The sequence below is a fragment of the Ornithodoros turicata genome, chromosome 2 (assembly GCF_037126465.1).
Source record: "Ornithodoros turicata isolate Travis chromosome 2, ASM3712646v1, whole genome shotgun sequence".
Lineage (NCBI taxonomy): Eukaryota > Metazoa > Arthropoda > Arachnida > Ixodida > Argasidae > Ornithodoros > Ornithodoros turicata.
The window spans coordinates 27,793,915-27,812,462 of NC_088202.1; the positions used below are offsets into that span (position 1 = coordinate 27,793,915).

At 45.9% G+C, this 18,548-nt stretch overlaps 1 long non-coding RNA gene across 2 annotated transcripts; it reads right to left on the reverse strand.

Moving 5' to 3' along the window:
- Positions 1-14,801: 14,801 nt before the first annotated feature.
- LOC135383267 (uncharacterized) lies at positions 14,802-18,417 on the reverse strand. 2 transcript variants are annotated; one of them, XR_010419781.1, is made up of 5 exons: positions 18,199-18,417; positions 17,929-17,978; positions 16,864-17,263; positions 15,815-16,244; positions 14,802-15,195 (listed from the first exon to the last, which is right to left on the reverse strand). It is a non-coding gene; the product is annotated as an uncharacterized LOC135383267 (long non-coding RNA). The 2 variants fall into 2 exon arrangements; XR_010419780.1 differs by lacking the exon at positions 18,199-18,417 and having other exon boundaries at positions 17,929-18,092.
- Between the last annotated feature and the right edge of the window lie 131 nt (positions 18,418-18,548).

Sequence of the window (18,548 nt, forward strand, 5' to 3'; positions counted from 1 at the left end):
CCTCCGGCCATGCGCCGCTCACTGGTAAGCGCAGGGACAACCCTCCACCCGAGCGCCGCCCGCCGAACAAGGGAAAAAATATGCGAGCGAAGTCGGCCCAGACATGTGGGGGTTCCAACCAGGCACCTAGGGTCGAGTCTGACCACCTACCTGTACTACTGTTATTACGCGTATGTGACTTTGTACGTGAGAGATGTATCGAATATTTCTTGATACTAAGTGTATGCTCATAGCAGAATAAATATTTACTTGAACAGTATGTGCTTTTCTACGCATTACGTTCGGTCATGAATTCAGCGGTCCCATCCGCTATGAGTCGGATCCGAGACCACCTAGCAGAGGGGACCACTGAATAAGTTTCATTGTTTTTTTTTTTCATTTCATTTAATGCGCGATTTCAAGTGGGACCACCATGAAATTGGTTCCACTTTCAACTGGTCCCAGCCACTGGATGGTTCCACACTCCAAGTGGTTCCTGTCCAATAATTTACTTCGAAGGGCTTACACTCCAGGTTTTTGCCTGGGCGTGGTCCAACTGCTATGTTTTACGAGCAGGATAATTCATCGCATTCCCCTCGAGACCCGGGTGCAGAAGGTTCGAACAATGAACCGTAAAATGAAGAACTCGATTTTTGCTTCCAGTTCTTGAAGAACATTTCAGGCCAACCATTTCGAGGGCATCCTGACTTCACGAAGGCGGACATAATGGTGCTAATTATGACGTGTCCGCGTTCAAGATCACGTGGCTACAGTTAGACGGCCTCGTTCAACTCCTCAGCACACTGTTCGGTGCAAATTTGGACTTGCCAAGGTCGGCGTATCACTTTCGAAAATTGTGGAAATCGTCAGACAACACATACCACTTTCACTGCCAACATTGCTGCGCCTACTTTGGAGAAAGGATCTGTCGACCCAAAGAATCTGAGAAAAAGAAATGCACTGAGTGCAATACCGAAAATGAAATCGGATCGCTGACCACCGGGTTCTTCACAGTTATCGGCATCACTTATAAACTAAAAACGATGGTGCACAACTTCTCTGGTGCGTTAGCCGGTACACTAACTATCAGAGGCAGTCCACAAAATCTGAGATGAAACATATTGGCGACGGTCGGACATTTAAGTCACTGTACAGGAAAGGGAAGGACGGGGTCCATGACCTGACGCCCCTCATGAACGCCGATGGAAGCCCGACATTCAAATCATCGCGATTTTCAATTTTGCCGATCCTTGCTGTTGTTAACGAGCTACCACCATTACTGAGATGGCAGAACATAATTATGTGCGGCCTGTGGTATGGGAAGAGCCATCCTGCAATGCAGTTGTTCCTGAATAAGTTTGTGGACGCCGTCAAAAGTTGCCATAAAGAGCTTGGTAATTGGCTGGCCGTCAGATGAAATCTAGCATTCGTCTGCTGTACGCCTGCTTCGACTGCCCCGCAGGGGCTGCTGTAACAAACTCAAAACAGTTCAATGGCCATTTCGGGTGTACCTGGTGCCTTCATGAAGGGGTCACCAGAAAAGGTAAGTTCCCTACGCAATAAAGGTAAACAGAGGTCACAGGTGAATCTTTTTAGCACACCTACAAGCAAGAATCAGTGGATACCTACGTCAAAATCACTGGGTTACACTAAGCACTGATCTTCCAGAATCACATGACTGAAAAAAGGGCATGAAGGCTGCTGTCTTGAATGACGCTGACTCCAATTAATGCTTCAGGCATTGGCTAGAGTAATTCGGGTACATTTGAGTTCCATATATCTTAGTGTTGACCTACAATCACATTTCTTCAGTTACATGAAAGGGCGAAGCCCTCTGGATTAGTGCTCTTTGCTGTTTTTGTGTACTGGGTCTTGTTGACTTATTGTCATCACTTCTGTTATTATGATGCTTTTAGTCAGGAAAAATGAGGTACCCAATGGGAAGTTCACTGCCTCAAGAGCGAACTGCAGCGATGACAGTAGAAGATGGAATACTGGCACTCCAAAGTGGACAGGACTTTCCCCAAGCAGCACACGATATTGTGTCCATATTGGCTGGTCATTGGCGATACGGGTCCAATATGGGACTTGTTTTGCCAATATGGGGAAAATCCTAGATGGGCCCCATATTGCCCAGTGTGAACCAGTATTGGGAAAAGCCTTGCAATATGGGCCCATATTGCCCGTGTACACCCCATATTGACAGAAAATACAGGAAATCGTACGCACCCGTGCTGCATAAATGCCTAAGCAGCGCGGCAAGATTGGACGTTGAAGCGTGTGAAATGCCCAATTCAATACGTCGTTACACCCAACAGCTTCCCGCAGATGATACACATTGTACAAAACAGTCAACATATGTGGCAATCCCACTGTATCACATTTCCCTCGTTTTTTTTCCTTTCGTCTAATAAATGTATCCCCCCCCAGGAAGCAGCCGCCATCTTGCTCCGCGATGCTAATGGCAATTGGTTGAACCGACTGAGAGCGAGTGTGGTCGTTTGACCTAAATCACGTGTCCTACAACTAATGCGCATGCGCGACAGTCGCTTTGGACGTGTCATACGGGCTAAAATGTCGCTGGTTCCTCTAATGCTAACGAAATTGCGGCAGGTCAAGTAAAAAAGACAAGGTTTCATAGGAAGGGATGTCTCTTCTGTAAAGCTAGGTGCTTTCAATTTACTACAGGCAGTGTCAGTTGCTGAGGCGTATGTCCGTCACCGTCACGAAAGTGTTTCGCTCCTTTGTACTCTCGGAGCGGGTTGGAAATTTTTGGTGCACATACTATTGCGATCCCGATGAAGGCTCCTGAGGGATGTTTGGCATTGCCAGTTCCGTGGGACTGCCTGCATAACACTAGTTGATCCTGCTCGTCGTTTTTAGGGCGAGAACAGTACTATTTTTGAACTGTGGTGTGGGCAACATTTTGTTTGTCCCATCCTACAGTTGTCAATACCAAGACGGGCATAACACCTGGTCTTCGTTTTTGCGGCAGTGCGGTGTTGTTTTTGTAACGCTATGCAACTTGGATCAATAAGATTTGCAGAAATAAAAAACAAACAAAAAGAAGACAGAAGGAATATCAGTGGTGGATATCGAACCGGTTAATGCTTTATTAATACACGGGCTCCCCGTTGGCGTTATCACGAAAATATTGGCGCAATATGGGCAAAATGGCCTTGCCAATATGGGCATCCCATATTGCTCCAAGATGGAGCCTGGTTGCACTCGCCATATTGGTTCATATTGGCAGCTCATATGGGTTCAATATTGGACTAATATTGGCGTGCTGATTGCATGATGGCGTAAAAGGGCCAACGGCACTTCGACTTCTGCCACACTTCGACATTGTCTGGGGTGTATCCGTAGGTTACATGCATGCCGTATTGCTGGGTGTGATATGCAACTCACGGAATACGGGATGCAGTTCACTTCTGGGGAGTGCTACATCGGTGCACCTGCTCAGCTCTCTGTTATTGAAAGTGCACTATGCATGACAAAACCACCGATTTCATTCACTCGTCTTCCACGACCACTGACACAGCGGAAGGACTGGAAGGCTACTGAGTGGAAGAACTGGCTGCCCTTTTATGGACCGCTATCACTGAGGGGTGCTTTGCCGACAAGTTATCTTGCTTATTTTCAACTCCCCTCTGAGTCAGTGTTTGCCTTGCTGCGAAACACAGTTTCAGTTGAAGGCGTTGCAGTTCAAAGCATCACGACGGACTGATCCATCTTTGTGTTTTCCTATTGCGTGTAAGGTGTTGTTACTAAGTCCATCAATGACTGCACGCACACCAGAAGAAACGAGGACAATAAATCTTATGTTTGGACCTCAACACAGCTGCAGAGTATCTGTAAGGGTTGCATATTGTTGGAATAATCGACTTATCTTCCCTATTGCGCTCGAAATGTTCATAACTGTCACAAAACAGGCGTACGCCTCCTATCTTCAACAAATCAGTGCAGATATTATTAGAGCTGGTTGTTGGCTAGGAGCGTGCTATGGGGTGAAGTTCATTTTTTTACATATTTTCTGTGTTGAATTCATAAAACAAACTAAGGTTTGTAGTGTCTATTAGAATGAAAATTGTATGGTGTTCGATTTGATGAAGTCACGAGGATGATTTTATGATAGTTAAGGTGATAGATTATTCTCCTCTGTTGTTTGATGAAGAATATCTTCTTTGATTAAATGTGGTGTTATATATTTTATTTTCTCTTGTGTTCGTGTTGTTCTTGTCGTTCGTGTCTCATGGTCTTCCAGGGTCTCTGCTGTTCACAATTAATTACATACATCTATCAGAACTTGTAATTAAAGCTCCACTATGGTGGTCACATATTGGAATATTATACTTTTTATAATAAAACTTGTAATTTTGATTGTAATCGTACTGGTTAAGAATACCTTCTTTGATTAAATGTTGTGTTATAGATTTTATTTCCTCTTCTGTGCGTGACGTTCTCGTCGTTCGTGTCCCATGGTCTCCCAGGGTCTCTGCTGTTCACAATTAATTACATACATCTATCGCCACTTGTAGTTATAATCCTGTGAGATTCTCTTTCAGATTATTGTTGCTATAATTCAAGTATGATTGTTGATATTAAAATTCTCTTTTTTCAGATTATCCGGTGTGGTCACAATACTGGATGTATTATTGAATGCGAACATAGTTTCATATTATAATAAGTCATCTTTACGGGTCATTGGTGTGGGGCTCCGTAAATGAACAATTGGTAAGCAATGTGATGAATGTTGATTTTATGTTTCCTTTCAGAATCTAAGGACTGGATAGATCGAATAAATTATGTATATCTTTACACGTACTGTCCGGTGTTTTTATTCTGTTACAGGTCGTGAAGGTTTTCCGGCTGGGTTTTTCTCCTTCACCTGATTGGCATCACAATTGGCACCACTATTGGCATTGCAATTCCCAGCACTATCGGCTTTACAATTGGCAATAGAATTGGCATAAATATATTTCACTTGTAAATAAATATATTTTCACTTGTACTTATGCATGGCTAACCTTTGCATGTCTATACTTGCATGTAAACTGCACACCTGTTGTAGCAGAAAAAATTTGTGACTGAAGTCGGCCCAGGCTGAAAGCTAGTGTACGATAAGCGCCCGCGCAGTCCTCCCCCGCCGATAAGCGCGCGGACAATCCTCCGCACACGCGCCGCGCGGGAAAAAATACGCGAAGGACTAAGGGGTCAACGGCACAGGGTCCAGGGGTCCAGGTTGCTAACTAACCACCACTAGAGTTCGCCATGACTACGTACTACTAGCGTAACAGTGTTTAAAATATTTTAGGAGAGATTCATTTGTTCAAAACTATCGTGTAATGGAGATGTAACATTTTGGTCTAGGTTTAAATCACCGGCAAGAAATATCCTATAGTAATTATCTTCCTCAAAGGAAAAATGTTTTCCAACAGACGTTACAAAATTGCCTATGTTCCCATTTGGTGGACGGTACATAACACAAAAAAGTAATTTATCTTTCACTACTGTTAACATTTCATAATTTCCGGTTGTAAGGGAAAAATCTGTGAGAACTGTACATGTGCCTTGTCCGCGATGTACCTGGATAGAAACACTTCCACCTCGTCTATTTGGTCTATTTAAGAAAAAATGTTGGTAGTCCGGTAGCATGAACATACAAGAACTTTCATTGTACCAGGTTGCGGACAACATAACCACATCAAACTGAAGTCAGTCTCAAACAATGCATACAGTTCATCGAATTTGTTCGATGATGAACGACAATCTAAACGAAATATACTAAAACATTTTCTAAACCTGTTGCAATGCAGCGCGAAATTGTCAGCTAAAAAAGTGTTCTGAACACCGATGTGCCTCCTGAGAACAGATTATGTATAGAAAGATACTAACTACAAAACGATTTAAGATCTTCAATATGGGAGATGACAGGGGGTGTCACGTTCTCGCGCACTCTTACATACACTTTCGCGTTCCTAGTCCATGCCTGATGAATTTGCCGTCTTTTTTCAGCGACACAGCTGCGCCGAGTATTCGCTTTAAAGATAGACACAGATGTTCATTGATAAATATCGGCAGTTGGCCTGAGATATTGATATCTGCACATCTGATTCGCCTTGAACGCGCTTTTTCAATCACGTCATCCCTTTTCAGTCTGGATTTGAACTGTACTATAATATTTCTGGAATCGGTGTTTTTGGTGTGTTGGTGTTGATGTTAAAAATACTAGGGAGAAGTTGACTTCGTCACATGACAAATTCAGCTACACCCGTAGGGGTACAAAGGGTCCACATAGGTGGTGCATATGAGAAGTGTACCGTGGACGATGGCACGCAGCTTTTTAGACGGGAGACTGCAGCTCCGAAGGTAGACGAGGAGCAGTTCGACTCGATAGACTGGAGGTAATGTGATTGGTGCCGGGTGAGAAATCGCGTGTAGGTACGGAGTGTCTCTCTGTCCCGCAGCACATGCGCCGGCGGTTCCTTCGCTTCAGCTAAGACGGAGTATGTCTCAGTGGTCCTAGGAACTCGTAGGCATACTCAGAGACTACGTGCTTGGATCCGTAGGAGTTCCATCACTCCGTTTTTACTGAGGTCATGTAGGGCCTGCCAGCTGTACCTTAGGGTTCCTATTATAAGGGACCAGTGTAGCTGAAGTAGGTCAGCACACGTCAACCCCCAGGACGCTCCAGCGACGTGTCGTAGCACGTTGGTATAGTTGTTGGTTTTGGTCAAAATTGACTTGAGGTGTGTGGCGGCCCGTGTGTGATGACGAAGACGTGCCTCTGCTGCCACGCGCTACGGCGCTGGCACGGCAGTTCTACCGGCACCGTTCTAGCGTGAGGCCACGACCATCTGCCCGCTGGGACATTCCATCATCGCCGGTCAGGACGCATGTAGAGGAACACCACCTCCTCTACAGGTGTTTCGACCATGTCAACCCTCTGTCTATGATGATGCCCAAGTATTTATAACGCGGGACAAACTTCAGCGGTAGGCCCCCAACATGTAGAGGGTACTTGCTAAAAGAACGGCGCATAAAAGTCATGGCTACCGTTTTGCTTGGTGAGATCGAGAGCCCGCGGTCGGCGAGGTAGGATACAATAGTGTCTAGAGCGGTCTGTAGACGTTGTTGGATCGTATCGCGGCGGGCAGCTGAGGTCCAGATGCAGACGTCGTCAGCATATATTATGTGGATGTGTTCACGTAACTGTAAGGGGAGTGAAGCATTAATGATGTTGAAGAGCAGTGGACTGAGTACGCTTCCTTGTGGAACGCCACGGTGAACGGGATATGTGGTCGTGTCTCCCTCTGAAGTGCGCACAAATAGGAACCGATCAGAGAGGAAATCTTGGATCCATAATAGCGGCCGATCCCCTATTCCAGCCTCTTTGAGTGTGGCGACGATGACGCTGTGCAGCACGCTGTCGTACGCCTTCATCACGTCGAGGAAAACACCAGCTGTTAGCTGTTCTTCAGTCCGAGCTTGCTGGACGCTGGAGACAAGGTCTATGACATTATCTATCGCCGATCTTTCTTGGCGAAATCCTGCCATGACTTCTGGGAAATAGGCCCTGGTTTCAAAATACCAGTTTAAGCGTGAGTGGATCATGCGCTCCATGATTTTGCCTATGTAGCTGGTAAGGGCTATTGGGCGAAACGAGCCGAGTTTGTGCGTCGACTTTCCTGGTTTTAAGATGGGAATTACCATGCCGGTTTTGTATTGCCAACTGTAGGATGGGACAAGCGTAAGCTTGCCCACATCACGGTTTTCCATGGACTCGGAACAGTTTTCGTGCACCAAGATTGGTTGATTATATTGAGGAGTGTTTTTCGTCAACTGATTAGGAGGTTTTGAATGGCTTTATGTGTGACCTGATCTGCCCTCAGGGAGGTGTGCATTCCGGAGTGTTGTACTGCAGAGTCAAGCTCTTTGATCGTAAAGAAAACATCTACAGACGGTTCATCCGATGACTCGAGTACGATGGGAATGTCTTTTGCAGCTGCCAGTATGTGATTAAGAGTTGCAGTTAGGCGAGCACAGTACTCCTCCGCGATCTGTAGCTCTGTGCTTCCCGCAGCTAACGATAGCGATTGGAATGGCTGCCTCTGAATCACAGGTGCAGAGAGACCTTTGAGCATGGACCAAATCGGAGAGAGGGGTGTGCGGGGAGAGAGGGACGACGCAAAGTTCCTCCAATGGTCGCGTGCAAAACAAATGCAAATAAATTGCATAAATGTCTATGGACTACCTTTTGAATTCGTTTGGCGTCTGTCCAGCGAATTGGAAGGCCGGAGCGCCGGCGGAGGGCACGAAGCTTCTCGTATCATCGCATCTGACAAGAGTAATGCTGCCTCGTCAGCGCTTGTGACATTTATTCAGGGGTATGCGTTGGAGTCAGTCTATTAGGACCATGTAATTCACTATGCGGTAATTCACTACGTGAACCTGTGATTTTAGATTTTGGCCTTTGGCCGATAGTTATCGCGAAAGTGTGTGTGTGGGGGTTCTCTTTTATAATCTGTGTTTTTAACTGGTACCGAGTGAGATATTTCTACGTCATCTGCCGTTATGGACTCATTGATAGCAACACCGATTGGTGTTTGTTGTCTGTTTACGCAATGTATTGTGGATTTTGCTTACATTTTCACCCTGAAAAATAACAAAATAAGATAAGGAGAAATAATTGAAAATTTTCACACAATCACCCTCGCACATACCTGCTCCATCTCTATTTCTTCTTTGCTTGTTTTCTCTGCGCCTCTCTCTCCGTTCCGTATAGCGTTTCGCGCATGATATCCGAAGAGGCTATTCTGCAAGCCCATAAACTTAGTGTAATAATTAAGATATTCCGTATTACTTCTTAATTATCATATTACTTACAGTGCAGTTTATCAAAATGCACGTTCAGACCAGGTCACTACAACTACTTGTTGAAGTTCATGAGTCACAAGAACTGCTCGAATGTGTAAGTACTACCTAACATCGGCAGAGGCAGCACTACATCGAGCAAGGGTAAACAAGGCTTGAAAACCTGGTTTCTTTCCGAATTCTTCATTATTGGTCCTCAAGAACAACTTTACTTTAATCGCCACCGGCGGTGTTCTACCATGTTCCAGTTTCTACTACCCTGACTCAACCCAATGCCAGTCTTCATACAATGGATCCATACAAATCTGAAGTCACTTGAAGTTACTCGAAGTTAACTGAAGACATCTGGGGCCACGTCAAGCCATCTGAAGTCACCTGGAGACGGCTGGAGTCACCTGAAGCCTCCTGCAGATGTCTGGAGTCCCCTGATCTCACACGAAGGCGTCTATAGTCTCTTTAGGTCACCTGATGAGGACTGCAGCAACAAGAAATCACATGAAGTCCTCTGTAGCCACTGAGACATCACCAGTCATGTCAAAGAAGCTCATCTGCACAGAAGGCAGTCTCGCACAAACAATTGATACTGGAACCATGCTGCCGCAGATAGAAACGAATAACATTGTTAAAATCGTTGACAGGGAAATGAATTATATGTTCCATGCGCCTACAGCAGTGCTTCTCAACGTAGGTTATTTCGAGGAATCCGTGATCATGGTACCTGAGTTAAAGGAACCCACTGTTATAGCATAGAGGCAACTGTTACGTCAATAATCCAAGGATAATGATGCACGTACAAAGTTCCAGAGCTCAAGTTCTGCAGCGAAGACAACTGTAGCTGCCTAGACTGTGAGTTGCTACTCCTAAGTTACTTGTGGCAGATTCGGAGTGGGTTCGTGATATGGCTAGGAAATTTGAAAAGGGGGAACAGCACGCAATGTCATGGGACCATGTTCGGCTCACTATTTTCTGCATAAAAACAAAAACAGGAGGAACTCCCGGTAGTAAACTTCGAGATTTAACAAACAAGGCTGTACAAGTACACGAAGGTCTGTAGCAAGTCAGCTGAAGAAACCGGAACACGTCTGTAGTCACCTGAAGTCTCCTGAAGTCACTTGAAGACATGTGGAGTCACCTGAAGCCACTCGAAGTTACCTGAAGACGTCTAGAGCCACATGAAGACATCTGGAGTCACCTGAAGTCATTTGAAGTCACTTGAAGACATCTGGAGTCATCTGAAGTCACTTGAAGACATCTGGAGTCATCTGAAGTCCCCTCAAGCCACTCGAAGTTAACTGAAGACGTCTGGGGCCACGTCAAGCCATCTAAAGTCACCTGGAGACGGCTGGAGTCACCTGATGCCTCCTGCAGATGACTGGAGTCCCCTGATCTCACACGAAGGCGTCTATAGTCTCTTGTGGTCACCTGATGAGGACTGCAGCAACAAGAAATCACATGAAGTCCTCTGTAGCCACTGAGACATCACCAGTCATGTCAAAGAAGCTCATCTGCACAGAAGGCTGAGTCTCGCACCAACAATTGATACTGGAACCATGCTGCCGCAGATAGAAACGAATAACATTGTTAAATTTGTTGACGTGGAAATGAATTATATGTTCCATGCGCCTACAGCAGTGCTTCTCAACGTAGGTTATTTGGGGGAATCCATGATCATGGTACCTGAGTTCAAGGAACCCACTGTTATAGCATAGAGGCAACTGTTACGTCAATAATCCAAGGATAATGATGCACGTACAAAGTTCCACAGCTCAAGTTCTGCAGCGAAGACAACTGTAGCTGCCTAGACTGTGAGTTGCTACTCCTAAGTTACTTGTGGCAGATTCGGAGTGGGTTCGTGATATGGCTAGGAAATTTGAAAAGGGGGAACAGCACGCGATGTCATGGGACCATGTTCGGCTCACTATTTTCTGCCATAAAAACAAAAACAGGAGGAACTTCCGGTAGTGAACGTCGAGATTTAACAAACAAGGCTGTACAAGTACGCGAAGGTCTGCAGCAAGTCAGCTGAAGAAACTGGAACACGTCTGTAGTCTCCTGAAGTCACTTGAAGACGTCTAGAGCCACATGAAGTCATCTGAAGTCACATGAAGACATCCGAAGTCCCCTGAAGCCACTCGAAGTTACCTGAAGACGTCTAGAGCCACATGAAGACATCTGGAGTCACCTGAAGTCATTTGAAGTCACTTGAAGACATCTGGAGTCATCTGAAGTCCCCTCAAGCCACTCGAAGTTGACTGAAGACGTCTGGGGCCACGTCAAGCCATCTGAAGTCACCTGGAGACGGCTGGAGTCACCTGAAGCCTCCTGCAGATGTCTGGAGTCCCCTGATCTCACACGAAGGCGTCTATAGTCTCTTTAGGTCACCTGATGAGGACTGCAGCAACAAGAAATCACATGAAGTCCTCTGTAGCCACTGAGACATCACCAGTCATGTCAAAGAAGCTCATCTGCACAGAAGGCTGAGTCTCGCACAAACAATTGATACTGGAACCATGCTGCCGCAGATAGAAACGAATAACATTGTTAAATTTGTTGACAGGGAAATGAATTAAATGTTTCATGCGCCTACAGCAGTGCTTCTCAACGTAGGTTATTTCGAGGAATCCGTGATCATGGTACCTGAGTTAAAGGAACCCACTGTTATAGCATAGAGGCAACTGTTACGTCAATAATCCAAGGATAATGATGCACGTACAAAGTTCCAGAGCTCAAGTTCTGCAGCGAAGACAACTGTAGCTGCCTAGACTGTGAGTTGCTACTCCTAAGTTACTTGTGGCAGATTCGGAGTGGGTTCGAGATATGGCTAGGAAATTTGAAAAGGGGAACAGCACGAGATGTCATGAGACCATGTTCGGCTCACTATTTTCTGCCATAAAAACAAAAACAGGAGGAACTCCCGGTAGTGAACTTCGAGATTTAACAAACAAGGCTGTACAAGTACACGAAGGTCTGTAGCAAGTGAGCTGAAGAAACTGGAACACGTCTGTAGTCACCTGAAGTCTCCTGAAGTCACTTGAAGACATCTGGAGTCACCTGAAGTCACTCGAAGTCACCTGAAGACGTCTAGAGCCACCTGAAGTCACATGAAGACATCCGAAGTCCCCTGAAGCCACTCGAAGTTACCTGAAGACGTCTAGAGCCACATGAAGACATCTGGAGTCACCTGAAGTCATTTGAAGTCACTCGAAGACATCTGGAGTCATCTGAAGTCACTTGAAGATATCTGAAGTCACTTGAAGACATCTGGAGTCATCTGAAGTCCCCTCAAGCCACTCCAAGTTAACTGAAGACGTCTGGGGCCACGTCAAGCCATCTGAAGTCACCTGGAGACGGCTGGAGTCACCTGATGCCTCCTGCAGATGTCTGGAGTCCGCTGATCTCACACGAAGGCGTCTATAGTCTCTTGAGGTCACCTGATGAGGACTGCAGCAACAAGAAATCACATGAAGTCCTCTGTAGCCACTGAGACATCACCAGTCATGTCAAAGAAGCTCATCTGCACAGAAGGCTGAGTCTCGCACAAACATTTGATACTGGAACCATGCTGCCACAGATAGAAACGAATAACGTTGTTAAATTTGTTGACAGGGAAATGAATTAAATGTTTCATGCGCCTACAGCAGTGCTTCTCAACGTTGGTTATTTCGAGGAATCCGTGATCATGGTACCTGAGTTAAAGGAACCCACTGTTATAGCATAGAGGCAACTGTTACGTCAATAATCCAAGGATAATGATGCACGTACAAAGTTCCAGAGCTCAAGTTCTGCAGCGAAGACAACTGTAGCTGCCTAGACTGTGAGTTGCTACTCCTAAGTTACTTGTGGCAGATTCGGAGTGGGTTCGTGATATGGCTAGGAAATTTGAAAAGGGGGAACAGCACGCAATGTCATGGGACCATGTTCGGCTCACTATTTTCTGCATAAAAACAAAAACAGGAGGAACTCCCGGTAGTAAACTTCGAGATTTAACAAACAAGGCTGTACAAGTACACGAAGGTCTGTAGCAAGTCAGCTGAAGAAACCGGAACACGTCTGTAGTCACCTGAAGTCTCCTGAAGTCACTTGAAGACATGTGGAGTCACCTGAAGCCACTCGAAGTTACCTGAAGACGTCTAGAGCCACATGAAGTCATCGGAAGTCACATGAAGACATCCGAAGTCCCCTGAAGCCACTGGAAGTTACCTGAAGACGTCTAGAGCCACATGAAGACATCTGGAGTCACCTGAAGTCATTTCAAGTCACTTGAAGACATCTGGAGTCATCTGAAGTCACTTGAAGACATCTGGAGTCATCTGAAGTCCCCTCAAGCCACTCGAAGTTGACTGAAGACGTCCGCGGCCACGTCAAGCCATCTGAAGTCACCTGGAGACGGCTGGAGTCACCTGAAGCCTCCTGCAGATGTCTGGAGTCCCCTGATCTCACACGAAGGCGTCTATAGTCTCTTTAGGTCACCTGATGAGGACTGCAGCAACAAGAAATCACATGAAGTCCTCTGTAGCCACTGAGACATCACCAGTCATGTCAAAGAAGCTCATCTGCACAGAAGGCTGAGTCTCACACAAACAATTGATACTGGAACCATGCTGCCGCAGATAGAAACGAATAACATTGTTAAATTTGTTGACAGGGAAATTAATTATATGTTCCATGCGCCTACAGCAGTGCTTCTCAACGTAGGTTATTTGGGGGAATCCATGATCATGGTACCTGAGTTCAAGGAACCCACTGTTATAGCATAGAGGCAACTGTTACGTCAATAATCCAAGGATAATGATGCACGTACAAAGTTCCAGAGCTCAAGTTCTGCAGCGAAGACAACTGTAGCTGCCTAGACTGTGAGTTGCAACTCCTAAGTTACTTGTGGCAGATTCGGAGTGTGTTCGTGATATGGCTAGGAAATTTGAAAAGGGGGAACAGCACGCGATGTCATGGGACCATGTTCAGCTCACTATTTTCTGCCATAAAAACAAAAACAGGACGAACTTCCGGTAGTAAACTTCGAGATTTAACAAACAAGGCTGTACAAGTACACGAAGGTCTGTAGCAAGTCAGCTGAAGAAACCGGAACACGTCTGTAGTCACCTGAAGTCTCCTGAAGTCACTTGAAGACATGTGGAGTCATCTGAAGTCCCCTCAAGCCACTCGAAGTTGACTGAAGACGTCTGGGGCCACGTCAAGCCATCTGAAGTCACCTGGAGACGGCTGGAGTCACCTGAAGCCTCCTGCAGATGTCTGGAGTCCCCTGATCTCACACGAAGGCGTCTATAGTCTCTTTAGGTCACCTGATGAGGACTGCAGCAACAAGAAATCACATGAAGTCCTCTGTAGCCACTGAGACATCACCAGTCATGTCAAAGAAGCTCATCTGCACAGAAGGCTGAGTCTCGCACAAACAATTGATACTGGAACCATGCTGCCGCAGATAGAAACGAATAACATTGTTAAATTCGTTGACAGGGAAATGAATTATATGTTCCATGCGCCTACAGCAGTGCTTCTCAACGTAGGTTATTTCGAGGAATCCGTGATCATGGTACGTGAGTTAAAGGAACCCACTGTTATAGCATAGAGGCAACTGTTACGTCAATAATCCAAGGATAATGATGCACGTACAAAGTTCCAGAGCTCAAGTTCTGCAGCGAAAACAACTGTAGCTGCCTAGACTGTGAGTTGCTACTCCTAAGTTACTTGTGGCAGATTCGGAGTGGGTTCGAGCTATGGCTAGGAAATTTGAAAAGGGGAACAGCACGAGATGTCATGAGACCATGTTCGGCTCACTATTTTCTGCCATAAAAACAAAAACAGGAGGAACTCCCGGTAGTGAACTTCGAGATTTAACAAACAAGGCTGTACAAGTACACGAAGGTCTGTAGCAAGTGAGCTGAAGAAACTGGAACACGTCTGTAGTCACCTGAAGTCACTTGAAGACATCTGGAGTCACCTGAAGTCACTCGAAGTCACCTGAAGACGTCTAGAGCCACCTGAAGTCACATGAAGACATCCGAAGTCCCCTGAAGCCACTCGAAGTTACCTGAAGACGTCTAGAGCCACATGAAGACACCTGAAGTCATTTGAAGTCACTCGAAGACATCTGGAGTCATCTGAAGTCACTTGAAGACATCTGAAGTCACTTGAAGACATCTGGAGTCATCTGAAGTCCCCTCAAACCACTCCAAGTTAACTGAAGACGTCTGGGGCCACGTCAAGCCATCTGAAGTCACCTGGAGACGGCTGGAGTCACCTGATGCCTCCTGCAGATGTCTGGAGTCCGCTGATCTCACACGAAGGCGTCTATAGTCTCTTGAGGTCACCTGATGAGGACTGCAGCAACAAGAAATCACATGAAGTCCTCTGTAGCCACTGAGACATCACCAGTCATGTCAAAGAAGCTCATCTGCACAGAAGGCTGAGTCTCGCACAAACATTTGATACTGGAACCATGCTGCCACAGATAGAAACGAATAACATTGTTAAATTTGTTGACAGGGAAATGAATTAAATGTTTCATGCGCCTACAGCAGTGCTTCTCAACGTAGGTTATTTCGAGGAATCCGTGATCATGGTACCTGAGTTAAAGGAACCCACTGTTATAGCATAGAGGCAACTGTTACGTCAATAATCCAAGGATAATGATGCACGTACAAAGTTCCAGAGCTCAAGTTCTGCAGCGAAGACAACTGTAGCTGCCTAGACTGTGAGTTGCTACTCCTAAGTTACTTGTGGCAGATTCGGAGTGGGTTCGAGATATGGCTAGGAAATTTGAAAAGGGGAACAGCACGAGATGTCATGAGACCATGTTCGGCTCACTATTTTCTGCCATAAAAACAAAAACAGGAGGAACTCCCGGTAGTGAACTTCGAGATTTAACAAACAAGGCTGTACAAGTACACGAAGGTCTGTAGCAAGTGAGCTGAAGAAACTGGAACACGTCTGTAGTCACCTGAAGTCTCCTGAAGTCACTTGAATACATCTGGAGTCACCTGAAGTCACTCGAAGTCACCTGAAGACGTCTAGAGCCACCTGAAGTCACATGAAGACATCCGAAGTCCCCTAAAGCCACTCGAAGTTACCTGAAGACGTCTAGAGCCACATGAAGACATCTGGAGTCACCTGAAGTCATTTGAAGTCACTCGAAGACATCTGGAGTCATCTGAAGTCACTTGAAGACATCTGAAGTCACTTGAAGACATCTGGAGTCATCTGAAGTCCCCTCAAGCCACTCCAAGTTAACTGAAGACGTCTGGGGCCACGTCAAGCCATCTGAAGTCACCTGGAGACGGCTGGAGTCACCTGATGCCTCCTGCAGATGTCTGGAGTCCGCTGATCTCACACGAAGGCGTCTATAGTCTCTTGAGGTCACCTGATGAGGACTGCAGCAACAAGAAATCACATGAAGTCCTCTGTAGCCACTGAGACATCACCAGTCATGTCAAAGAAGCTCATCTGCACAGAAGGCTGAGTCTCGCACAAACATTTGATACTGGAACCATGCTGCCACAGATAGAAACGAATAACATTGTTAAATTTGTTGACAGGGAAATGAATTAAATGTTTCATGCGCCTACAGCAGTGCTTCTCAACGTAGGTTATTTCGAGGAATCCGTGATCATGGTACCTGAGTTAAAGGAACCCACTGTTATAGCATAGAGGCAACTGTTACGTCAATAATCCAAGGATAATGATGCACGTACAAAGTTCCAGAGCTCAAGTTCTGCAGCGAAGACAACTGTAGCTGCCTAGACTGTGAGTTGCTACTCCTAAGTTACTTGTGGCAGATTCGGAGTGGGTTCGAGATATGGCTAGGAAATTTGAAAAGGGGAACAGCACGAGATGTCATGAGACCATGTTCGGCTCACTATTTTCTGCCATAAAAACAAAAACAGGAGGAACTCCCGGTAGTGAACTTCGAGATTTAACAAACAAGGCTGTACAAGTACACGAAGGTCTGTAGCAAGTGAGCTGAAGAAACTGGAACACGTCTGTAGTCACCTGAAGTCTCCTGAAGTCACTTGAATACATCTGGAGTCACCTGAAGTCACCCGAAGTCACCCGAAGACGTCTAGAGCCACCTGAAGTCACGTGAAGACATCCGAAGTCCCCTGAAGCCACTCGAAGTTACCTGAAGACGTCTAGAGCCACATGAAGACATCTGGAGTCACCTGAAGTCATTTGAAGTCACTCGAAGACATCTGGAGTCATCTGAAGTCACTTGAAGACATCTGGAGTCATCTGAAGTCCCCTCAAGCCACTCCAAGTTAACTGAAGACGTCTGGGGCCACGTCAAGCCATCTGAAGTCACCTGGAGACGGCTGGAGTCACCTGATGCCTCCTGCAGATGTCTGGAGTCCGCTGATCTCACACGAAGGCGTCTATAGTCTCTTGAGGTCACCTGATGAGGACCGCAGCAACAAGAAATCACATGAAGTCCTCTGTAGCCACTGAGACATCACCAGTCATGTCAAAGAAGCTCATCTGCACAGAAGGCTGAGTCTCGCACAAACATTTGATACTGGAACCATGCTGCCACAGATAGAAACGTATAACATTGTTAAATTTGTTGACAGGGAAATGAATTAAATGTTTCATGCGCCTACAGCAGTGCTTCTCAACGTAGGTTATTTCGAGGAATCCGTGATCATGGTACCTGAGTTAAAGGAACCCACTGTTATAGCATAGAGGCAACTGTTACGTCAATAATCCAAGGATAATGATGCACGTACAAAGTTCCAGAGCTCAGGTTCTGCAGCTTAGACAACTGTAGCTGCCTAAACTGTGAGTTGCTACTCCTAAGTTACTTGTGGCAGGTTCGGAGTGCGTTCGTGATATGGCTAGGAAATTTGAAAAGGGGAACAGCACGCGATGTCATGAGACCATGTTCAGCTCACTATTTTCTGCCATAAAAACAAAAACAGGAGGAACTCCCGGTAGTGAACTTCGAGATTTAACAACGCTGTACAAGTACACGAAGGTCTGTAGCAAGTCAGCTGAAGAAACTGGAACACGTCTGTAGTCACCTGAAGTCTCCTGAAGTCACTTGAACACATCTGGACTCACCTGAAGTCACTCGAAGTCACCTGAAGACGTCTAGAACCACATGAAGTCATCTGAAGTAACATGAAGATATCCAAAGTCCCGTGAAGCCACATGAAGACATCTGGAGTCACCTGAAGTCATTTGAAGTCACTTGAAGACATCTGCAGTCATCTGAAGTCACTTGAAGACATCTGGAGTCATCTGAAGTCATATGAAGACATCCGAAGTCCCCTGAAGCCACTCGAAGGTACCTGAAGACGTCTAGAGCCACATGAAGACATCTGGAGTCACCTGAAGTCATTTGAAGTCACTTGAAGACATCTGGAGTCATCTGAAGTCACTTGAAGACATCTGGAGTCATCTGAAGTCCCCTCAAGCCACTCGAAGTTAACTGAAGACGTCTGGGGCCACGTCAAGCCATCTGAAGTCACTTGGAGACGGCTGGAGTCACCTGAAGCCTCCTGCAGATGTCTGGAGTCCCTTGATCTCACACTAAGGCGTCTATAGTCTCTCGAGGTCACCTGATGAGGTCTGTAGCAACAAGAAATCACATGAAGTCCTCTGTAGCCACTGAGACATCACCAGTCATGTCAAAGAAGCTCATCTGCACAGAAGGCTGAGCCTCGCACAAACAATTGATA